Source organism: Micropterus salmoides, unplaced genomic scaffold, assembly GCF_014851395.1.
Source record: "Micropterus salmoides isolate LMB-PRFRI ecotype aquatic unplaced genomic scaffold, ASM1485139v1 Ms_hic_scaffold_9, whole genome shotgun sequence".
Classification (NCBI taxonomy): domain Eukaryota; kingdom Metazoa; phylum Chordata; class Actinopteri; order Centrarchiformes; family Centrarchidae; genus Micropterus; species Micropterus salmoides.
The window spans coordinates 27,666,328-27,690,837 of record NW_024044681.1 but is presented as its reverse complement, the minus strand read 5'-3'; the positions used below and the strand labels follow the sequence as shown (position 1 = coordinate 27,690,837).

Genomic DNA, 24,510 nt, shown 5'->3' with positions numbered 1-24,510 from the left:
TGAGGAAGTTACACAGCAGTGTGCATAGTACATTCTTCCCGTTGCAAAAAAAATATGGGTAATGTTAAATAGTGTAGCAATAAAAAGTGGCAGTAATAGAGTTCACAGAGTGCTCGTTGGAAGTTTAGAATTGCAGGTATTATGAAGTCATTACAGGGACTGATTGCTGGGTGGGCTGGTTACATAGACTGACAGGAAGTTGCTGGGTGCTCAGTGTAAACATTAAAGCGATGCCCCACACTACGTGAAGGCTTTCCTTGTAGCTTCCGTGCACAGGGGGTAAACTGAGAGACCACTAATGAGCAGTGTAGACCAAACACTGATGACTGCTATTGAAGGAGTGAAGGAGCACATGAAGCTATGTTGCAGAATTAGATAAAAATATTACTGACATTGTCATCCATGCATATACTGTATCAAGAATAGTGTGAGAGAATAATACAACAGACCATGGTACTTTATTTGATCTCATAGTTTAAGTGTAACCATAAAATACCACATATACTCCACACTCTCACATTTTCATTAATTAAAAGGTACTACTTACTTATTTTTTAGCATTATAAACCTGTAAAGTTCCATAAGCATGTTCTGAACACAATAGTAAGAACATGCCACAAAAGAAGAGCAAAACTGCTGAAACCATTATCTCAAAAGCTGTGAGCCACGAAAGCCTTCAACAGCATTTCACAACCATGACATGTTGACACTTAATTTCCACATATTTCCTGCGAGCTAGCTTTGCAGTTATCTTCCTTGTTTTGACTTCCTCTTTGCAGCGTTAAAGCTCAATGGTCAAACCAAAAGTCTTGTGCACAGTGTCATCATTGTGAACTCTTGTGAGAGAAAGAGGAGCATTGCGCTTGGACTCGTCTGCTTGAAGCCAGATCAACAGATCTGAACCCTCAGGTAACAGATTGGTATCCAATTTCTAAAATGTTGTGTACCAAAAAACAATATATTCATGTAAAAAGGGAAATATGTGCATGTTGTTGGTAATTTTTGGTTGGAGTGGTACCAGTGTCTTGTTCATTTATCCTACAGAGCCATCTTTGATTTTGCGAGATCAGGCCCCCCACTTAGTGTATTTGACAAGCTGAGTTTGACACTCTGTATCAGTGAGTGTCAGTTTGTCAAATACCCCAAGTGAGGTGTCACTTGTCTACAAAGGTAACCCATCGTGGGTTACTCCACAGACTGAGCAGCCAACTCCAAAGAGTGATCTACCACACCAAGGAAACGGAAAACACCAAGACAACAGGCTCGAAGCGCTCTTCTTGTGAAACTTTTGAGGATATAGACAAGGAACAAGGTTTACAGTGGTTTTGGTGAAGACAGACAAATGCGTAGTCATTGCATAATCTGTTTAACAGTCAGTTATTTGGTAAATCATTAATTCAATTGTTTTAATGTACAGGATGATTAATTGTATCGCACGAGTATCCAAATATGTATAATTAATAATAATAATAATAATTAATTAGACTTCATAGATATGTTTGAATAAGAGAGATGTGTGTCAATAGAACAAGACAACCTGACATCTTAAACCCAATTTTGTTTTTCAGTCTTTTTATTTTTAGGCTTTTCAGTCACTACATATCTCAGCTAAAGATGCCACATATTGTTATTTTTGGGACAGGTAAGGCTGCTCTGAGATTCCATCATTTGTTGTGTGAGCAAAAAAGTGTTTTGACACATTTTGCATCCAGAGGCTTACAGAGGTTCAAATAAGGTTTTGAAAAATATTGTTCAAAACTCATGCGAATGACCTAAATATAATTTTTTAAAAAATAATTTCTACTTTGACACTGAAGGGATGATCAGTCTTTAATGAGACTTCACATCTGTTAACATTTTTGGTGTTTGCCTCATTTCTCCCATTCAGTGTTTTGCTAAAACATTTTGTTCAGCATTGATGAAAGTGTCCACAAGACACGTGGGGCCGCATGTCTTTTCAAATTAACAAGTGAAAATCAGACTCTGACTTGGTTGACATGCAGAGGGGAAGACTAAGAATAGTCCTATAAAGTATACAGTGACCTTGCAGAATCCTGTGTGTCCTCTTAGTCTTTTAGGGGATTTAATCATGATAATGTGATCTGCCACAATGCATCAACCATGTATAATAAAGGTGAATGAGGTGCATTTTTAAAGGCTGATCTATGATGTCTTAATAGTTATATTTATACTCTAAAGCTGTTGAAAGTGCTGCAGACAAAAGCTTATCATTCAACTGCCGTCTAACATCACACTTATCGGTTTGCCTTGCATTTCCTGTTCCTGTAGGGACATGCTGCATTGCCTATATGTGTAACAACAAATATCTAGGCCTATATCTAAATAGCTAAATTATGTCAGGTTCAGGTTCAAATTCATGTTTCTTTATTTGTACCCGCAGGTAGATTTGGTTTGCAGTAGAGGCATCCATCTTGACACAGACAGTAGACAAACACAATAAAAGTACTCAAGGCGCCAACTATAACAGTTAAAAATAACAGTAACTGTTAAAAATTACAGCAAAACAATAAATAATGACTAGAATAGTGCAATGTTGGTGGGCAGCATACATATCTACTACTGTACATCACTACATTAGTGTCCACTTCTGTGCATCATTGCATGATGCGGATGGTAACACATGGTGTAAGTCATATGCAATCTCCCATATACAGTTACATCAGTCGACTGATTTCTGGGTATTTGGGTTTGTTTCATTTCAATCAAATTTGGAAAATATTTTAAATTGAAATTTTTTGACATGTACATTTACATTGAGAAGAAATGCAAGTAAGACCGTATCATCCAGATAACTTTATTGAAGGTTGTCTAAATGTCAACTTGTACTGAATGCTGTGAGTCTTATCTCAAAGTTGGTCTGGAACAGGAGCTCCGCACATGTTTGAAATCCATCTGAATAACTGTGAGCTACAGTATTTATTTGGGTTATTGCACCCACGGTTGCGAGATAAAGTCTAAAGCACATCTGCAACACAACCTGACGTTAATGGGAATTGCAGAAAAAGTGTCACTATTTGTCGGTCTGTAAGATAAACATACAGTTACAGTTTCCCCTCATATTTTTCATTAGAGGTTTTAACACGGACACCAAAGTTATCTGTGGATGTGGTGGATTCACTCCACACTTAAAATTTAGTTAAATTATAGTGTGTGAAGTAATTCAGTGGGAGGTAGTTCAGGTAATATGTTGTCAATTGTGACAGTGTAGGAACAAAGTCCACCAACCAATGTAAAGTTTCATAGTATTTTTTTTCAAGGTGCCACTACATTCCACTGTAAACCCGAATAAGTTCAGAATACTCAAACTTTTTAAGTAGTGGTAATAATATTTTTGAGTAAACCTTAATTTAATATAATACTTACATTTTTTTTAAAAACTTCAATTACTGCATACTAAATTACATTGATACACTGATGCTTATTAAACTTAAATTCCACTAATTCTTTACTCAATAAATGTAATTGTGCAGAACCTATACTCTAAGGGAAATCTACTTGAAAAAATTAATTGTGCTAGACTCAAATACAGAAACTTCTTCAAGAAAATTACTGTTAGTCAACTTAAATTTACAAAATGCCCATTTTCAGATAGTAGTCCTCAAAAATATGAATACAACTCCATTATTACAGTTCAAGTTCTCTTTATTAAACAATCAGAATGGTGTTAAGTGATAATAACTTGAATCTATTGAGCAAAGTCCTTTGAGCTAAACAAAATTTCCTTTTACTACTTACTTAACTGTGTTTTGTGAAAAAAACGACTATGCATAATTTTATTCCATCAGAAGCACTTTTACTTCTATAATATAAAAGGGAGCTTTAAATGCGGAGTAAGAAAAAAAATGAATGCCAACCAATAAATTTAAATAAATAAATAAAAGAAATTCAACTTTTATGGAATCATAAGAAATAAAGATAGCTAATAAAGATTGTTTAAAATATGAAATCCCACAATATGCAAATTGTTAAGTCACATAGAAGAGGTAATGGAACAATATAAAAAAAGAACACTGAGCAGAAACCTTTGCTTATATCCCTCGCTGTAAACTTATATATAGATGGACAGTTCAGAGGTGCTTTCAGGAGTTTGTAAATGTTACATTTATTCATTTAGCTGACACTTTCATCCAAAGCTACTTACAATAGCTATATATGTCAGAGGTCGCACACCTCTGGAGCAACTAAGGGTTAAGTGTACTGCTTAGGGACAGAAATCCATCTACAGCCACGATCGGCCCAGTGAATTGCTAGTTCAGTTGTCCCAACGTTACTTCTGACTGGCCCCAGGCCACTGGGCCACAGTTATTGTCAAGCGCTAAATATGCATAAATGTTTTTTGTTTTTTTTTAACTAGACTGCTTAAGCTTTGTTTAGCTTCAACTTAACTTAGCCTCCTAAAATCCTGTGTCCTAATATGGGGAATTTAGGTTTTGAGATCCATGCACCACATACTTCAACTTAGACCTATTGTCCTCATTAGTGGGCACAGGCCTGTGCCCTCTAGGGTCACTTGCCAGCCATGTTCTGATGTCTGTTTCTTCTTTGTTACACATTGGGTACACATACTCTTTTCTAAAAGTACACCCTGTTCAAAGACAATGCTACTTTATAAATACACAGAATCAAAGCCCAGGTCTTGGGAGGTTTGGGAAACATTTTTTCATCAAGGAGAAGAGTGGATTTGTCCCAACTTTCTAATAATTTGGCCATGGCTACAGCCAGGAGCACTAACGAACCAGCGGTATCGACGATCCTAGCTAACGATCCAACAGAATTTAAATAGCTGAGTTTCCCTACCAGTCAGTCAGAACTGAAGAAGTCTCTTGGAGGAGGGACGAAACAGTTGCCTTTGACCTCAGCCTTCGTTGGATAACTATGGCCTGGATGACTGAGAACCTTCACAGACATCTATGAAGGGGATGCTAACAGCCAACAGTAACCTTTTCACTATACACATCATATTTTAACAATGTTTTGAGATAGACAACAAAAAAAACGCAAACCTTTCCTTTCATCTTTTTAAACCTGTCAGTTGCTGGAAGAGGTATTCGAGTTGGTTTTTCGTAGTACATTTCATTACATTAACATTTCATATTACTTGTTGATATTGAGAGTTCTGTGATTACACTGAGTACTTACATTGTAGGTTTTGAAGACGACAGTCCTCCGCTAGCAGGTTCACTGGAGGGTCGGGTGGCACATCATGTGTATCTCGTGTTGTTCCTTGATTGACAATTAAAATAATTATTTTTATACAAATATTTTTACAGCACATCAAGCCATAAAGTGGAACAGCAGTAAGTAGTGATAGCAGTAACAACAAATCCATCCAGCTGCAACTACTAAAAGACTTTCATTGTCAGCCGTATGTTTTATTGCCCAAAAAACACAGCTCGCGTTTTGAACCTTTTCACCCACGATTCTGTGGTAACAACCGCAGGTGAGCCGCTTGTGGAGAAGGCCTATAGTACATCTCTCACTGTTTGTGTCTCTGCAACTGTCAGATCAAATCCAAATTTGATCCAAATCAAAGCCGCTTCAGACTGCGACCGTAACCTAGCAGATGGTATAAGTTACTCACAAGTCCACAACCACACAACATCATTGTTCCACATCTTACCATCAGGACTAAACGTTGGACTGTAGCCGGTGTTCTGACGATCTATGCTGCCTTGCTGAAAAATGCTACCATAGCGCAAATCGATAGACTCGACTCTACTCGGCCCTGCTCCGTTTTCCATTGCAGATAGTACCCAGAGATAGTACGTAGGTACGTAGCTTGTCGTCCTAGCTACGCCACACACAACTGCCGCGACGTAATGTTCAATGCGACAGACACACCAGCTCTTAAAATATATCTACATATCTCTAAAACGTTTCAACATTCCTCACAATGTAAAGACAGATAAGCGGTATGAAAACCTTCCAGCTGTGTTTTCCTCTGCCGTTGTTGCTGCAGCGGTCTGTGTGACGGCGGGAGCAGAGGGCTCTGTGAGCGGGCGGCTGGCCGGCCTCACACGCTCCTCCCGCAGGTTGGCACAGGCTTCCCCCGCAGACACTTGCGGAGCTCCTGACTTCCGGCAATATTCAAGCACATTTTTGTTCCGCCATCACTTCTCCTAAAACTGTCAATATTCGAAATCTACACAGCTGATTTCACCTCAAAACTTCTCAGAAGTGGATTTAGTGATGAAATTCCATAAAAAAACTGTAAAATATAAAACTTTCTGTTGCTGGTCTCTGTCTGGTGCACACAATGATGATGCAGTGAATAGTGACGATTCTCTCTGACCAATCAGCAGTCAGTCTGTTTTCACCCTTACATTTTAGTATCCCTCAGCTCGCTTGGAACCTGGAAGGAGGTGAGGTGATACGAAAAAAGTACCTGGAAGCAGGTACAGGTGCAACATTTCTACAATGGAAACCCAAACAAAGGCATTTAGAGCCAAAGGGCCTCTGCTCAGACTAGCTTGGTTTGAGGGCGTGCCTGACCCCCGCTAGCAGATTGGCAAGCTTCATGACGCGTTTTCATTGTGACGTCACAAGTAAAGGAAGTGAAGGGCTGGACTACAAACGAGCTGTTTTCAAGCGGTTCAGAGCAGAGCTTTCTGTGGGAGATGGGAACTCCCTTTGGGCTGGACTTTGGGCTTTTTCTTTGCAAACCTGTTACATGCACAAAAAAGATATATAACTCAGTAAAGGAGAGGGAAAAAGCCAAAAAGCATAATACCACCTCTTTAAAATAAGTTTGTAAATGGCTTTTAAAGTGATCATGTACCGGAAAACTTAAAATACAAAAATAAATGCAAATGAGAAATGACAATTGAAAGTAGATGGCTCTATCCTCCTGGTCATCACAAGACAATATCATAATCAAATTTCACTATTGTAGTACAGAGGTCCCAATCTGTATTGAATGACCATTATGTGATCAACATTGTTGCTACGGCAAAGGTAATCTTAAACTCACCTGAAGGTCATAAATCCTGAGGATCTCTGCAGGGCCTCTGCTCTCTTGGCCTTCTGCCTGTACAGGGCAATCAGTTGTGGTGTGTATCTCTCAAGCTCGCAGTAGAATTAGTTGCATAGGTTCAACACTTGTAAAGCGATGAACTCAGCAAACACCTGTAAACGCTTACATGTATGCAGATTAATGCAGGGTCATCCTGCAAATTTCTTTAACCTAACTTAGGTTTTGCGGCATCAAAATGAAAGATTATGGGGCTAAGAATTGAGTTAGCCAATCAAATATATTTTAAACTAGACTAATTGTATAATATTTCATCATTTAGCTTCTATCTGAAGCAACATTCCCACACCAACACAGACCCATATGTTTTTTTCTCAACGGTGCCATTTTTGGTCTGAACAGGGTTGAAACAGAATTTCAATCAGGTACTAAATAGTTTAAGAACCATAAAGGAGTCATTCAACCATCTCATCATAAGTTTATAACAGCCTTTAACAGAGCCTACAGTGAAAAATCTTTACACTTAATGCTGTAATAGATCTACAGTTTTCTCGGCTTTTAATCACAGCCAATCATTTCTGAAAGAAATCTATGAGAATTTTAAATTGCTAAATATACATTTTCATTATAAAATTTCACAGTCACAGCTGGACTAATGCCCTTTTCTAAAACAGTACAATATCCCCCCTACGTCTCAAGTCAGGGCTAAAATATTTTCTTTCATGTTAAAATGTCATCCACTGTGATGCTGGCTCCAGTTCTAGCAATGTAGTATTTTTTATATCCTCAGTATGTCTGATTAGCAAGCCAGCAATTGACGCAGAAATATGCAAACTGATAACATACCTTGGATAGCTGTAGTGCCACACAATACTAATATAACAAACAATATAAAGATTTCCCATTAGCCCAGTCAACAACAACATGACTGACAACTGATTTTCTTATAAAATACAATATTTTATAATTTATCTGACTCTGTACAGTCCTTAATGGGCACACAGTATATGAACACCAACATTTGATTAGTTTACAAAATAAAGGCCATGTAAACGCTTCTAACAAACATAAGATATGGGCAGAGTTTATTGTGATAAATGTATTTAGTCTTTAAGACTTAGTTACCAGTTTATTTGGTACATCTAACTAGATTTAATGCAGTCTAATCCAACATTTCTACAATAAATCCTCTCTTCATAAAAATGATAATGTTCAGTTTTTGTTGCAACTGTATGATTGTTTTGGATCACACTGACCGGTGTTTCTTATATTTTGTATATCCCATTTATATCAGTGAGACACTTAGCTGTTTATAACGCAATACAGTTTACCAGACCACAAACTACATCTGCCAAAATGAACACAAATTTAAATAAAAACTGAACATTCCTCACCAACTTTCATTACCACAGTGGAAAAATATTCCTTTACAAATACATCTTACAGCCACTTCAGATGAGGCAACTTGTGTCTGCAACTGAAGGGCTGAGGGGTTTATTAGGTTCATTGCTGATAAAATAAAAAATTCAGCCATGCATCAACACTATTTCAGGATACATCTTATGGAAATGTCTTTGGAGCTCGAGGAAACTCAGCACTCAGGTTCACTTGAGAGGACAGATGTATTAAAACAGATTACAACAGATATAAGTTAAATATAAACATATTATCATACAAACATAATAATTACACAGTTCCAACTGATCTGACTTGATCTTTGCCAGTAACAAATGTTCCATGTGACCAAATTTTTCCAAGGCTGGTGATGGCAATTACGAAAAAAAAAACCGACACTGCCCCAAAACAGCTGAATATTTCTGAATACAATTCTTGACATATAACAAATGTGAGACAGTGCATGTGAAACTCAACAGAGATAAGAAGGAATGATATAGCCTACAGTAGCTCACTCTTTAGATACTTTCATACACTATACATGTCGTGTACTTTTGTTGTCATATAGGCTATATTAGATCATGTGCTGGGCCACATGGAGGTTGCTTCGGGCCGGATGTGGCCCACGGGCCGTTAATTCCTTCGGACTGCCGTAGACTTTTCGTTCAGAGGGGGGGCCATAGGGGGTTCCAAGGGCTACAGGCACTGGCCCCTGTTGCCCCCCCCCCCCCCCCAAAAAACGCCACAGGCGTTTAGAATTGTAAAAGCAGGTTAGTCATTGTTTCAATTAAACATTACCAAGATGTGTCGATATCAAAAGTGACCAGTAGGTGTCACCGTGGAGACGGGTGTCGAAGTGTGTCGAAGCCTCGACACAATTCCGGCACAATTGCTTCAGACAATGTTTCACAAAGCCTTGCTTTGCCCATCACTATTAATTGACAGTTTTTCAATCAACATTGTGCAACGTTGGGCAACAGGCTTCCCCATTTGGTGGGCTTGTCAGAGGTGTTTACCAATCAGCTGCAACACATTTGTAAGCACAGCCGTGATTAAAAATCTGTGGTGTTTCTCAAAACCAAGAATGCAAAGAATGGACTTGTGTTCTTGGGGAGAACGTTCTTGCTAGTCGTTCTTGGAAGAATGCAATGTCACAAGCACACAAAACGCTGCTGACGGTTTGAGATGCATTGTTGCTGGTATTGTAAAATACCCCCAGCACAGAGAGCGCCTGCATTGCTCTAATTATTATTAACAGCAAGGCTTTATCCCCAAAACAAAAAGCTCAGAGAGCTTATTGTAGGTTTTAACTTACCAAGATATATCTGCACATAAAAAATTTATATAAAATAAAAGCAAATAAAAAGCAAATACTGTGACCACAACTCTACTGTACACTAGCAATGTAATGTTCAATATAATAATATTAATATTAATAATAATAAAGAAAAAACAGTCCCTTTCATCCTATTTCTGATAATTTTTTCCAAAGTTTCACAAGACCAGATTTTCTGTACATCATCAAGATTTCTCTTAAATTAAAATCTTACAAAATTGCTCAGAATGTAATGACAGAATAACAACAGCTGTGGGTCTTTACTCTGCTGTTGTTTCTGGACTCTGCTGTGTTAGCTGCAGTGGTCTGCGTGTCTGAGGGCTCTGTGAGCTGATCTGGCCAGCCGGCTCGTTAGCTTCCCCCCGCGGGCTGGTTCGCTAGGTCCCCCCGATGACTGTTGCGGAGCATCACAACTCCGAAAATGTTTGAGCACATTTTAGATTCGCCATCATTTTTAGTAAAACTGCCAATATTTAACGTCTACACAGTTGATTTCTCGCCTCAAACCTTCTCAGAAGTGGATTTAGTGATCAAATAACATACCAAAATAGTACAAAACGTTCTGTTGTTGGTCTCTCTCTCAGCTTCTTTCAGCCCCTCCCTTGAATGCCGAAATGAATGCTGGGATATCTCTGTCTTCAAGTTCACACAAGTTACCAGCTGATGCATCCTCGGTAAAATGGCCGTGTCAAGAACATTTTCTGGGATTTATAACCGTTCTGGCCAAAATGCAAACTTGTGTATTGGGACAGTACTTGGGCCACGAAAGATGACGTTTCACAAGAACACAAGCACAGACAAGAACACAGATTGAGAAAGGCCCTATGTTTTACCCACTGAATTCAGCCTAGATCCCTAGAGCCCTCGCTCACGCCACGCCCCCTTCATATTTTACCATCATTTGGCGCCAAAAATTATTTGAGGTATGAAGCTCGAACGTCATTGGGCACGACACCTGTAACACGCTTTCTTTAAAAAGAATTCCGAAGCGCTAAGGTGACCGAGTTGATGGCTAGCTTAAATGTACCATTAAATTGAGAAGCTAAGTAACTTAACGTTACTTGTTAATATCAAACTAGACCATGTTGGCAAGAGGTAATGTTAATATTGTCGTCGTGGAAGAGTACTTTTGTTATTAGTTATTTTGTTAATATTTGGAATCTTCCATATCAGTTAAAATGTCATAGTCCACATGTGAGGAGTTGGCTAACGTTAACATTAAACAAGCTAACTTTAGCTTGATGTACTGTGGATATCCCTGCCAAACAATTTGCAGGCATCCCTAAAAGGACGTGGCAAATTAGTGTCGCATGAATAAGTAACTTCTTATTTAGTAGTAAGTAGTGTTACCATACTGATTTACTTTCACAGACCTTTCAAAAGTGTATTTGGCAGTCATGTTAGCTATTTAAATTAATCTTGCTTTGTTGTATGTTGTTCCTGCAATGTAAGTTGCTTTGGATAAAAGCCTCTAACAAATGAGTAAATGTAAAATTGACAGTCTTGTCTCAGTAATTATTACTACTTGTTGTTCAGTTGTAATAACAATGTTTCATAATTATGTGGAATAGCATATGTCTTTATTGGAAAATTGTTACATTTTACACCCTGCAAAAGCATGTTTTAATCCCCACAGATTCCCATTATTTTTTTTATTATTTCTAAATGTACCTGTTTTACACTTGCCTGGACTTCTCCCTGCACTCACTCACACACACCTTTACCTGCCCGAGTGAAATGGAGAGGATTTGAGCATCCACAGGCTGATGTGTTTCCACTTTATCTCCTTTCAGAGTAGCAACGAGGATGTTTGCGTTCAGATGCCCAATTCCACACTTGCCAGTATGTATCCCAGTCGCTCAAGCGCATCAGTGTTGCGTAACATGTTGGGCAGTAATAACATTACTTTTCACAGTAAAAAGTAGTGTAAAGGATTACTATTTCCAAAACAGTCATATTGTTACAGTTACTATTTCAAGTAACGCTGCGTTTCTGCGCTACTGAACGTCATGGCACTGGACCATACGTTGTTTAAGTCAGCTGCTAAATGGAGAACAAGGGAGAGAGGTCTTTCCACAGCTGTAAGTAGCTGCCGCCATTATTGTGTCAGTCTAAGATGCAAAGAACATTGTCCGTTGTAAACTTTGTGCGACCAGCGAAACAACCGCAAACGGTTCTAGATTGAATTCATTTAAGCATCTGCCGAAGCAGCACAGCAACTGAAACTTATAGAAATAAACTCTGGCTGCTGCTACCAGTGATGCTTGGACTCATGTGGAGAGAGTGGCGTTAGGTTTAGCAACATTTTATAAAAAGACTGAATATTGTTGTAAAAGTAGAGATTAAGCCTGCTTGCTTTTTTTTATCTCAGCCAGTGGCGTCAAATTTTTAGGCCTATACGTTTTGTAAAAACCATAGGCTACTCCTTGCTGCTGTTATGGATATATTTAAAAAGTCGGAAGAGACTGCTTTGTATGGGATTGTTATGTTAAAGGTCTTGGCACATTATAAATTCATTTCCCCCTCAATGGTTGTGACGGGGTTTATAGGTAAAGGCTTTTTCAGACAGCTTGGATCCGCGGGGTCGCTCTGCGCTCCTCAGAACTCAACAGACAGGCAGACAAGCGCTCTATGGGTGGTAACAATTGCAACGGCTTCTGTGTACTGTTGGGCGCGGCGGCGGGCGGGGGCAGCTGAGGCTGCAGCCTCATGATAAACAGTCCCAGCCCTGTCCCAACATTACCTTATCCATCACGTCTCAGCATGCTCAACACATAACATTACATTATAGGACCCACCACTCTCGATAGTAGTATTGATAAGCTCGGACCTTTTTGATTTTCGGCTTTTGAGAAATTGTGGAACCGGGTCTCGATCCCCATCCCTACTTACCACTAGCTAAACTGATTAGCATGTTAGCCGACATATAAGTTAACCAACTAAGTTGTCACCGAGATTCTGGTCGGGTCTTTAAACTATTGCAGTTACTGTTTGTACCAAACGCAGGCATGTGATTGGACAAAAAAAGCAGGACAATATACTGAGATACTGATCGGTTCAGGAGGTATTGATAACGGATAGCTGATTGATTGTGTCTGTATCTGCCAGTCTTCACTCAGACCCCGATCCTTCAGGCTCTGCTGCACGTTCAGGCCAGCGGTGACGAGGACACGCACGCACTCACACACTGACGGGTGACATCACTGCGGCAGCTGTTGATATCACTTCCTCCTCCTGCAGGAGTACGAAGACTCCCAGACAAAGCCTCCTAAGTCCTGCCGTGAGGCTCTGGCCTCCTCGCCTCGCTCCCGGAAAGGAGCAGCTCAGGAGCGCCTCGGTACGTAGCCCCACCTCCACCTGTGTGAAGACAACCTGAATCTGTGTCTCGTTCTTGGATTGGTCCGTTTCAAAACCACACGGAAATATTTTAATATGTTTTGATTTGTGAAACCAGGAAGCAGCTTTGTGTCTTCACCAAGCAGGAACCTCCAGGTTTGAAAAGTGAAGCCTCAAACCTGCATTCTCTCTAACATAAGTCACTATGTGTGACCGAAATATGGATGTTCAGGACGGAGCTGAACACCTTTTCTCAGCTGGACAGGTAGGCTGGAATAAAATACAGCTGCTTGTTACTTTCTATTAATTGAACTAAAAGATGTTCTGTTAGCTTCCTGCTCAGCTTCCAGTCTGAAGGGGAGATGTTTAACCTGCTTCTTTTCTCCAGCCGTTTGGGAACAGACTTTTGTTGGTCTGGAGAAGCTGAAGCTTTTAATACCTGACACACAGACACTGTGCTTTTACTTCCAGAATAATTTTCTCCTGAGATTCACCGTCACTTTCTGTCACTCGGACAATCAAACACTCTGAGACCTCCAGATTAAAGGAGCAGCTGTGATAACAGCACCTGTCAAGTAGAGGTCCTGCAGGGTTTCAGCGGGGTCTTAAAAAGGCCTTTAAAATGTCTTGAATTCAGTGAGCATTAGAGGTAGCGTTACATGGACGTTGGAAAATAATTACCCATTTAAAATTACCTAGAGTTTATATTCTAGGTGTTAAATAATTTTAAATGGGTATTTTCCAACATCCATGTAATGCGACCTCTAATGCTCATTGAAATGCCCCCCCAAAGCTCAAGAGTGTTTGTTTTTTTCCTCCCGTGGTGGAGTTCTTTGTGTCGCTAGTCCAAATCGGTCCAAATATAATTCACTGTATTACGACTACAAAGACTAACAGGCAGCTTTCGTGTTATTGCCACAAGTCTCTTTCGGATTGTTCCACAGATATAAAACGGATTTATTCTTCAGCTATGGGGAAGTTACACCTTATCGGTTCTTGGATGGGAAAAACAGATCTTGGGGCTTAAAACCAGTCTCTAGCACATTATTATACTGTCGCTGCTTAATGAATGAGCGCCGCTATTAAAATTTCACACTTGTTAATGATTTTCAGTAAGCACCAGTAACACTCAATGCATGACTGTCTCCATCTCCCCGTTCTTCAAATGACGAGCAAATGTGAGGGAGAGAGCGGCAGAAAGTGACGGTGAAAGTCTCAAGACGAAAAGATCGACATTAAGTTGTAAGGTCACAGCTCTGTCGTCTACTGTACATCTTGATAGTTAAATTAATTTAAAAGAAGACTGTGACTACGGTTAAAGCAAATTAGGGATGCAAACTAACGTTAGTCCTTCTAAGCTAATGAGGAGAATTCTTTGGATTTTTCTGTACAAATGTATGTAGAAGAGAGGTGGTCCTCATGTAAAGCAGTAAATTAAGACACAAAAGGCAAATATGAATATTCATATCTGAAATGATTCTGAGGTCATGTGTTTTCCTGCCATTAATGAGGCTCAAAGCGGCTTGGTGCCGCTCAATAATATCAACATTGTAGAGAGCATCAAAACTAACCAAATGAATTTTCCCAGATCTAAGGGTTACAATTTAACCCCAGTAGACTTTAGAAGTTTAGCTTTTGGGGTGTAGATAATTGTCTCCCTGTCTGCTCCTGAGTTTATCCATCAGCAGTAGGTTAAGTTTTATAAAGTTGCCAAAAAGCATCAATGAATCAATGTTATTGTGCAGAAATTAAACTTTTAAAAAAATGTATTATATAGAAAATGTGAAAAGGATCGGCAAGTGTATCACTTTGTGTTGAAAAGCGGTGGTTGGGCTCAGATTATGGGTGTGACTCACAAGATGTGGTGATGCACCATATTGCTGTCACAAGAACGAGATGTGGTGATAATTTAACAGTATTAGAAATCATCAAAGCAGAAATATGAGTACTTGGTGTCTGGGGGTCCTCCCACAGATAATTTTGAGCATTAAACACTTAATTTCCTGCATTCTGGTGACATTTTTTGTTCTGCCTTTCCTACATCAATTTATGATGGAAATGCTTTTATTTATGGAAAGGGAAACACAAAATTCAGGTGGCAGGTGACAATACAAAATCTGTAAGTATTACAGAATCTAATGCAGTGCAGCTCTCAGGTAGTCTGTGTTGCTTTCACATATGCTTCTCCTGTAGATAAACTTTTCTCATGTAATATCATCCCTATTGAATTTGCACACACGCAGGCATGATTTGGTCTTCCCCCTCTTTTGTCATGTTCACAGGGAGAGAATGGAAAATTTGGCTAAAAAGAAACTGTGACAAGACGTTGTTAAAGTTACTGACTGGTGATGCACGTTTTGGGGTCATTTTATAATCAGTAGCTTGTTTATTCTAAGTGTAAATAAGTGCAAATAAACCTTTCTCAAAGCACTTTCATTTGTTCTTTACCATTTCATGTTGCAAGCTATTTTTACCAAACGCTTTCAAAAAGTGATGGGGACATGTCCCCAGTGTGAATAACAGATTTTTATCCTGTTGACGTTAGCTTAGGTTACATTCGGGTTGCCACTACTCTGAACAATTAGCTTAGCTAACATTACTGGTAAATCAAAGTGGGTAAAGTTATAAAATTGGTAACATTACCGTATCTGATAGGACAGTTAACATTGTAAGCTAGTTTACTTCTGTCTTACATCAGGCTTGCTATCCAACAGACAGCTCGTTCATTCGGCAGTTTGTGTCCAGAGCCCTTTAAAGAGTTGCTGTGTGTATTTACGCATGAGCTACAGCAACATAAATTACTATTTACATCACCCACATCAAGCACTAAAGTCAAATCAAAAATTGTGGGACATTGTTGGGACAAATTAAAAATTCTGCTGTAATAAACTTGACTGGACAGACAGAGGAAACTCTGCTTCTATAATCCATGTTTAGACGCTCTGATGGAGCACAGAATTGATCAGGAGGACGGCTGTTTTACTCCAAACACCTTTTGGATGAGCAGAAGAACATAAATTAAGATTAGATATTGATCGATCCTGTTGGTGTGTCGGGAGATAATTTGTAATTTATGTTGCTGTGGTTCGTGCGTAAATGCGCACAGCCTCATGGGGAGATGCTTCATCCTGCAAGCCTGTTCATTTTTGCAATACTACCTGCCCATCCACACATCACATTCAACAATAACAACGTTAGTGATATGAAAGGGAAATGCCATTAGGCTATGGAACGCAGTTAGAACAATGCTTTGATCACGCATCCGATCAATTTAAATACACTTAACTGATTTAACTTATGATTACAACAGGAACCCTGTAGAGTGCTGCTCTGGCCGTGGGTTGGTCCAGCTGTGTGTCACGCCTCTTTTAAACATCACAGCAGCTGTGTATCCTCGCTTATAGCTCCTCCAGCAAGCCTCCTTGATCCTCCATGGTGCATTTTAGGAATTGAGATGTCCTTCAAGATGGCACGTTGAGATCGCTTTCCGGGTCACAGGATCAAGGAGGCAGAAATTTGGGAAATGAGAGGCCCCATGCATCCCCGGTGGGCGGGACTAAAGTGCAGTTTATACTTCTGCGTCAAATCGACGGCGTAGCCTCTGCATAACCCCCTACCCTACGCCGTCACCTACGGCGTAGCCTCAAAAATGTAACTACACGTTGAGTCGACGCAGACCGTAAGCTCTATGATTGGCCGGCTGGGAAGCCCATGCTTTGAAGTATCTTTTACTAGCGGCCAAAACGTTGACTGTAACACAGTGGATCAATATATTTGACCGCCACAACACGAGGGAAATGACTCGTTTCAGTATCAGAATGTCATCGATTCGGTCGATAACATTTGAAAAGGCTATACCAGCCGCACGTTTACAATTTTACCCCTATTCACGTTAGCGGAGGGCTAAACCGTAAGTTAGCCTGCTCGGCTGGCAAAAGTCAATACAATGCTACCTTCTGTGTTCCCTTTTCCAATCCCATGTATCAGCACAGGAAAACCTGCATGGCAAAAAAAAGCTGCAGGGTCATCAGCTGGGAGCCACCCTTTATTGATGTTTTGCTCCATTATTCCTGGAACATCTTGGGATGGTGGAGCAACGGCAGGTACATCTCCCAGCCGCCCCCTGCAACTGACCCTAGTATGCTTAAGACCCTTGCCTACCCCACGCCTTATCTTTCTTCCTCAACCAAAGCCAGAAACTCCCTTTCTCTGCTTCCTCAGCCAGTTCCCTCATGGTCTTCCCCAACTTCCATAGGAAAGGTGGCTGTCCTCCACCCAACTTCTCTGCACTCAGCTGCCAGCTCTGAGTACTTATCCTTCTTCCGTTCAAAGGCTGCCTCCCTTCCTGCTTCCCATGGGACTGTTAGCTCTGCCATGATCACTGCTTTGTCAGTTGTTGACCATAGAACAATGTCTGGCTGAAGAGAGGTTGTGATGATCTCAGTTGGGAACTTGAGCTGTCTTTCAAGGTCAACCCTCAGCTTCCAATTGCTTCCAGGGGTCAGGGCGGTTTTCCTTTTCTGAGTGGTGGCCTTGACTGCTGCTCCTTGCCTGACGAAGTGAATCAGATGATTTTGTGGAAGAGGGTTATTGTGGTTGGCCTCCAGCCTGCTTACCTCTAGAACTTCTGCCAGTTTCCTGTGGACTTGGTTGTGACGCCATCCATATTGACCCTTCGCCAGCACTGTCTTACAACTAGACAGGATGTGCTGCAGGCTTGGGTTGGGGTCATTGCAGAGCTGGCATCTTTCCTCTGAGCCATACCACGTATACAGATTACCTGGACTTGGCAGTGTGTCATATGTGGCCCTAATGAGGAAGCTCAACCTAGCTTGCGGCATCCTCCACATATCCGCCCAACTTGACCCGGTTGGTTACGCCTTCCCTGGTTGTCCAGCTCCCTTGTTGCCGTTGCCCAACAGCTCTGATCCTGTATTCTCCTCCATTCTGACTACCTCAGAGATTACCAGGCCTTTCCTCTCCTTCTTGGTGGCTGAGGACCACATCTTAGTGGGTGTTCCCCACCCAAGGCCAGATCTCCCTGCCTGTGTCCTACCAATGATCTCCTGGTGCTTCAAACAGCTGACAGCCTGATCAACTGCCTGCTCTGCGCTCCACTTTAGACCTGTTCGAACTGGAGCTGTGTTATTCTTCACAAGCTGGTGTGACTAGTCTATCAACTCTAGAACGAGTCTCATCTTCTCCTGCTAGAACCCCAGGCTGATGTACTTCAGTGGCAACTGCAGTATGTTCTTCCCAAACAGACCCACACCTGTGAAGCATCGCGGTAGGCCTAGCCACTTTCTGATGTAAATGTTGTCCTTGGAATCCATCCTCATTACTACAGTTGAGGTGATTTCACACATCTTCAGAGGCCACATCAAGCACTGGTACTGGATGGACTGATAGCACCAGACTTTGAATTTCCCTGGGAGATTGCTTTGGTCAATCCTTTCCAATCCCTTGCAGAGCTGTTTTGTGACAATGCTTCAGACCTGATGATAATCGGACTCCTCTGACCATCTGCCTTGCGCCAATCAGGATAATTTCAAAGGCAGCAGTGAACAGTACGGGCGAGATTGAGCAACCCATTGCAATGCCTTTTCCAAGCTGATGCCAGCTAGATGTCACAGCTGCTGTTGTATAGCAGACTTGGAAGTTGCTGAAGTAGGTGGATATCAGATTCTGGATGCAAGGTGGGATGTAGAAGAACTCTAGGGCGAAGGTGATGAGCTTGTGGGGAACAGAGCCATAGGCGTTAGCCAGATCCTGCCAGACCACATGGAGATCGGACTTCTCACATTTGGCCGTCTGGATCTGCTCCCAGATCATGGTTGAGTGTTCTACACATCCTGGGAACCCAGGTACGCCTGCTTTCTGACAGCTGGTGTCAATATAGCTCTTATCCAGCAGGTATCTGGTGACTCGCTTTGCCAACACTGAGAAGAAGATTCTTCCTTCCACGTTTAGAAGGGCAATGCCTCTAAACTGGCCAATATCGCGGGAATCTCGTTCTTCTGGGATGAAGGTGGTAATGGCTCTGCGCCACTCAGATGGAATCACTTGGTTCTTCCAGGCCACATTCATCATTTTCCACAACAGCTTCAGCACTACAGGGCAGTTTTTCTATATTTGGTCCTGGAGCTGATGCAGACCTTTCCTTGTCTACTACCTGCTTGACTTCGGACCATTTAGGGGGTTTTGTGTCAAACTGAAAGGATGGGTCTGGAGGGCGAGGTACGTGTCCTGGGGAGCTGAGAGGGATATTCTTTCCTGGGTCACTTAGCTGGTAAAGTTATAACTCTCACAGTATTATGACATTGTCTGTTTTATTATTATATTATAACATCATTTCAGGGGTAGTGTTTTCTGATAGATTAATATCCAATCAAATAATGCTCCCACTACAGAATCATTTTATATTGCACCACTATTCACTCCATGTGTACTGTAAGGAGATGGGGATCATGTTAAAATACTATATTATGCCATCTTTATTTAAGATATCAGGGTTGGCGTATTCTGATAGACAAAAAATTTTCTTTAATGATCAGCCACTATCTCAACGGCATGCCCAACAGCAAGGTTGCGCAGATTTATGGGTGTGGAAACAGACCACGCTTGTGGGTCGTGCGCATGTGCAGAACCTCTAAGTAGCACATCTTGATAGGTAGCATAAATCGACAGAACACCGGCTCTGGGCGGAGCAACACGTTCTTTGTTAGATGAAGCAGTAAAACTGAGGTAGTTAATCCCTTGAAACCGTTGGAGTCATCAACAATTGCATTTATTCACTGTACCGGCCACAAACTACTCCACCTCTATACCACCGCTGAGTACAATAATCACAGCCATCCATTTCCTATTGTCTCCGGTCTTAAGTTCAACAAAACTTCCTGCGCTGGCCAGTTTTCTTTGTTTTTTCTGTGCTGCTTTGTGATGGACTGAATTTAAGTTGCTAGTTCAGTTAAACTGGACTGGCTTGATGTGCATTTTAAGTTGATTGCATTGTGTTATTTTGAGATTTGCTTTTCTTTGATGGTTGATGAAATACAAAATTTTGTTGTGAACTGAACTTTTGAGTGCTGGTTTTTCTTAGCAAACTGTTTTATAATTCAATGCGAGGGTATACATTTTATATGTGCGTCCTTTGTGACATTTGTGCAGTAAACCTAAAAATCAAATGTCTGGAGAGAGACCTGACTAGCACCCCTGGATTAAAAAAAATTAAAAAAAATTAAAAAAAAAACTGAAAAGACAAATGGGACATCCAAATGGAAAACAGCATTGAATGACAAAATTACAGTGAAATAAACATTAAATAAAACAAACTTTATTTCTGGAACAAACAGAACAAAGGAAAATAAAAATGGCTTACAACTCAGAATCCTTGTGGTGTGAAATGAAAGGAGAGTCACCACTTTGAAATCCTGGGCCTGCCACAACATACTCACTTTTGGACATGGACCTCACTGAATTTGCTGAGCATGCTCATCCCTTAATTTCCCAAAAGGCTGCCGGAACGGACAACAGTATTGGGGGATCTCAGCCTGTCGTCTCCACCTCCAGAGGAAATAAATTTTGACTGTGAGATTCAACAGCAGCTACAAAAAATGGGGAAAGAAATCACCAGTCATACGGAACAAGTAACTAAAGCACTAACAAATACATTTCAGGAGCAACAAAAAGAGGTGGTCAGACATGTGGATAAGCAGTTAGAATATCTAAAAGCACAATTCAATGCATCCCTTGGTTGGAGACTAAAACACCATCATACTGAACTGCTGAAGGATCTTTTCTCTGTTCTTACCCCCATGTCTGATGCAGCAACTCGCCTGCAGGATGAGCTGTCCCATTGCAAAACTATCATACATTCAGTGTCTGTGGAGATAACATCAGCTAAAGCCGCTACTACATTTGGCCAAGAGGCCTTTAAAGAGAGAGTAGTGTCATCTCTGTTCACTCCAGTGGATGAGTTTTTCACAGCAATGGCGGATCATGGAGCATTTGAATAGTTCCCGGAAGTTGGCATCAAAGGCTAGCAGCGCAGTCGAGCTGCAATAGGCTACGCTTAGTGCTCTCACCACTTTCCTAACTGGTAACCAGCTTCCTTGTCAGTTGAGAGTGCCCCTAAATATTGGATCATCGAAGGGAACTGCCATCCTCGACACAGGATCGCCGTATACACTGATTATTGAAAATGTGTGGTCAAGAATTAACAGGCCGCAGGACGTCCTGATACCTTGGACAAGAGGGCCTTCTGTACCTAGCCGATGGAGAGGGAAAATCCCTGTAGGATCGAGTGAGATACATCTGACATTACAGCACCACCCAGTAACTTTATCTGGTGTCATTGTGCCTTGCCTTCTCTGCTGTGGTTGGTCTTGACTTAAATGCAATTTATACTTCTGCGTCAAATCGACGGCATAGCCTCTGCGTAGCCCCCTACCCTACGCCGTCACCTACGGCGTAGCCTGACGTGCTCCTCCTCAAAAATGTAACTACATGTCGAGGCGACTCGGACCGTAAGCTCTGTGATTGGTCTCTGTGATTGGGTAGCCTCGCAATTCCTCCGAGCCGACAGGAAATGCCCGTGCTTTGAAGTAACTTTTACTAGCGGCCAAAACGGCGGCTGTAACACGGTGGATCAATATATTTGACCGTCACAATCTGAGCTAAATGACTCGTTTCAGTATCAGAATGTCATCCATTCGGTCGATAACATTTGAAAAGGCTATACCAGCCGCATGTTTACAATTTTACCCCCATTCACGTTAGTGGAGGGCTAAACCGGAAGTTAGCCTGCTCGGCTGGCAAAAGTCAATACAGTGGACGCTGTAGCGCTACTGGCGTTTGGGAGTGTAATTGCAGATTGACGGATACACAGACGCACAAGTATAAATGCCTGGCTACGTGCGTAGCTTACGGCGTAGCTACGCACGTAGACCCTACTCAGGAGTATAAATCAAGCTTTAATCTTTCTTTCCGGCCTGCAGATGGTTGTGTTAGAGAGAAGTTACTGGTTTAAATCTAATACTGGTTTAAATCTCCCACCCCTATTAGCTACTGGGGTTCTTGCCTGCCTGTTGCTGGGGTAGGGTGGCGTCCCACTCTCACTAACAACTACATTCTTTAACAGGCTTATGCGAACACACATGTACACACACACACACACACACATACAGACACATTCACCCACACAGTGGTGCGGTGCTGGACGAACTAGAGAAAACCATTGAGAGCGACATACACAGACACACATAGTCTCACACATAGACACAAACAAATTTAGGTTGTCCCTGGTAGAGTTATTCCTGATGCTTTTCTTTCAGTTACTTATTTAAATTAATTTGTTATTATTCCAGCTTATTTATTGTGCGTGACTGTTTCTTGTTTTCATTTTTCTCTTAGCTGTCTAACTATGTCAGCTGTTTATTGCTGCTGTTCAGCTGGTTGTCTTTTACTATTATTAGTATTTTTATTGTTTGTTTGGGTTTGTTTGTTTGTTGTTGTTTTTCTCCTCCCCAAGCCCCCCTCTCTGTTCTATTGCAGGTTTCGTATTTCTCACCCACGAAGTGCCCATTAAACAAAAGCCATATCGTGTATCATCAACCAAGCGTCAGACAATTAAAGAGCATGTGGAGGAAAAGTTGAAAAATAACATCATAGAGCCATCAACCTCACCTTATGCTGCTCAAGTGGTCTTGGTACCAAAAAGAATGATGCCAAACCAAGGTTTGGGTTGATTACAGAAAACTAAATACAGCTACTAACACCAATGCTTACCCCCTACTAAATATACAGAAAATATTAGAATCGCCGTTGTGTTCACCACACTGGTACTTAATAGTGGGTACTGGCAAGTGCAAACAATGACAGCAAAGAGAACTGCCCATAGTCCCCATAGGACACCGGGTTTTGGTTTGGTTGAAGCCAAATGTGGCTTAAGCATTCTAGTTAAAAAATTAAATGGATATTGTTTTTAGGTCATTGTGTAGGTTTACTGTTGGAAGGAAGTATCCCACTGCTGCAGCTCAGCAAGTAAACACAAAAAGACTAACTTCTAAAATGCGTATGAAGTCAGACTGCTGAAGCCTCATAATTGTAAACTTTAGAATTTTGTCCTCATTGTCTTACTGTTGAGTCAGATTAAGAAAGCGTTATAGAGTCAGTATAGACGGAAGGAATCAACAGCCACCAGTAAATCATTTTGGCATTGTATCAAGACAGGCTTGGAAAAAAATTTAAATATGCTTTTTGGGGGGGAACCGGTGAGCATGCGGTGCTAGCTTTCTTTTATAATGATCCTCATAATTGGATTGTTTGTATTTTGCAGTGCGAAAATGAACCAGACATTGCTGTGGTCACTGACACTGACGTTCCTGGTGCGATCCACTTTAACCCAAGTGAAAGGTGGCTGTGGATGGATCTGTCTGCTTCTCTGGGGATGGTGATGGCGCTGTGGATAAGACATATGCCTTTGGTGTGACAGACCTGGGTTTGATTCCACACTGACACATCCACCAATGTCTCCCTAAGCAGTACACTTAACCCTTAGTTGCTCCAGAGGCGTGCGACCTCTGACATATATAGCTATTGTAAGTTGCTTTGGATGAAAGTGTCAGCTAAATGAATAAATGTAACATTTACAAACTCCTGAAAGCACCTCTGAACTGTCCATCTATATACTCAGTATGTTTACTGCAAGTTTACAGCGAGGGATATTCAAAGCAAAGGTTTCTGCTCACTGTTCTTTTTTTATATTGTTCCATTACCTCTTCTATGTGACTTAACAATTTGGGATTGTGGGATTTCTTATTTTAAACAATCTTTATTAGCTATCTTTATTTGTTTATGACTCCATAAAAGTTTAATTTCTTTTATTTATTTATTTTAATTTATTGGTCATTTTTTTCTTACTCCGCATTTAAAGCTCCCTTTTATATTATATAAGTAAAAGTGCTGCTGATGGAATAAAATGATGCATTTCACAAAACACAGTAAAGTAAGTAGTAAAAGGAAATTTTGTTTAGCTCAAAGGACTTTGCTCAAGAGATTCAAGTTATTATCACTTAACACCAAAAAAATCTCATTAAGAATCTGGAAATAGAGAATGTTCAACATTATTGCAAATAAAAAATGAAAACAAACTGATTATCACAGTTGTTGCAGGTTATTTATCTGATCAAGCAGTCAGTTACTTACAGCTTTATGCAAGATGTGCCTTATTTTGTGTCCATTAAATGTAGAAATGACAGAAGATGTTTAAAGTTTTGATTTTGATTGTTTACTAGAACTTGAACTGTAATAATGGAGTTGTATTCATATTTTTGAGGACTGCTATTTGAAAATGGGGATTTTGTAAATTTGAAGTTGACTAGCAGTCATTTTGCTGAAGGAGTTTCCATTAGTATTTGAGTCTAGCACAATACATTTTTTTGAGTAGATTTCC

At 40.7% G+C, this 24,510-nt stretch overlaps 2 long non-coding RNA genes across 3 annotated transcripts; both read left to right on the top strand.

Moving 5' to 3' along the window:
* Positions 1 to 823: 823 nt before the first annotated feature.
* LOC119896214 lies at positions 824 to 2,156 on the top strand. The gene is made up of 2 exons (XR_005443182.1): positions 824 to 909; positions 1,045 to 2,156. It is a non-coding gene; the product is annotated as an uncharacterized LOC119896214 (long non-coding RNA).
* Positions 2,157 to 11,865: 9,709 nt separating this feature from the next.
* On the top strand, positions 11,866 to 24,510 carry LOC119895967. 2 transcript variants are annotated; one of them, XR_005443141.1, is made up of 4 exons: positions 11,866 to 13,059; positions 13,177 to 13,323; positions 22,588 to 22,793; positions 23,395 to 24,510. It is a non-coding gene; the product is annotated as an uncharacterized LOC119895967 (long non-coding RNA). The 2 variants fall into 2 exon arrangements; XR_005443140.1 differs by having other exon boundaries at positions 11,868 to 13,323; positions 23,395 to 24,507.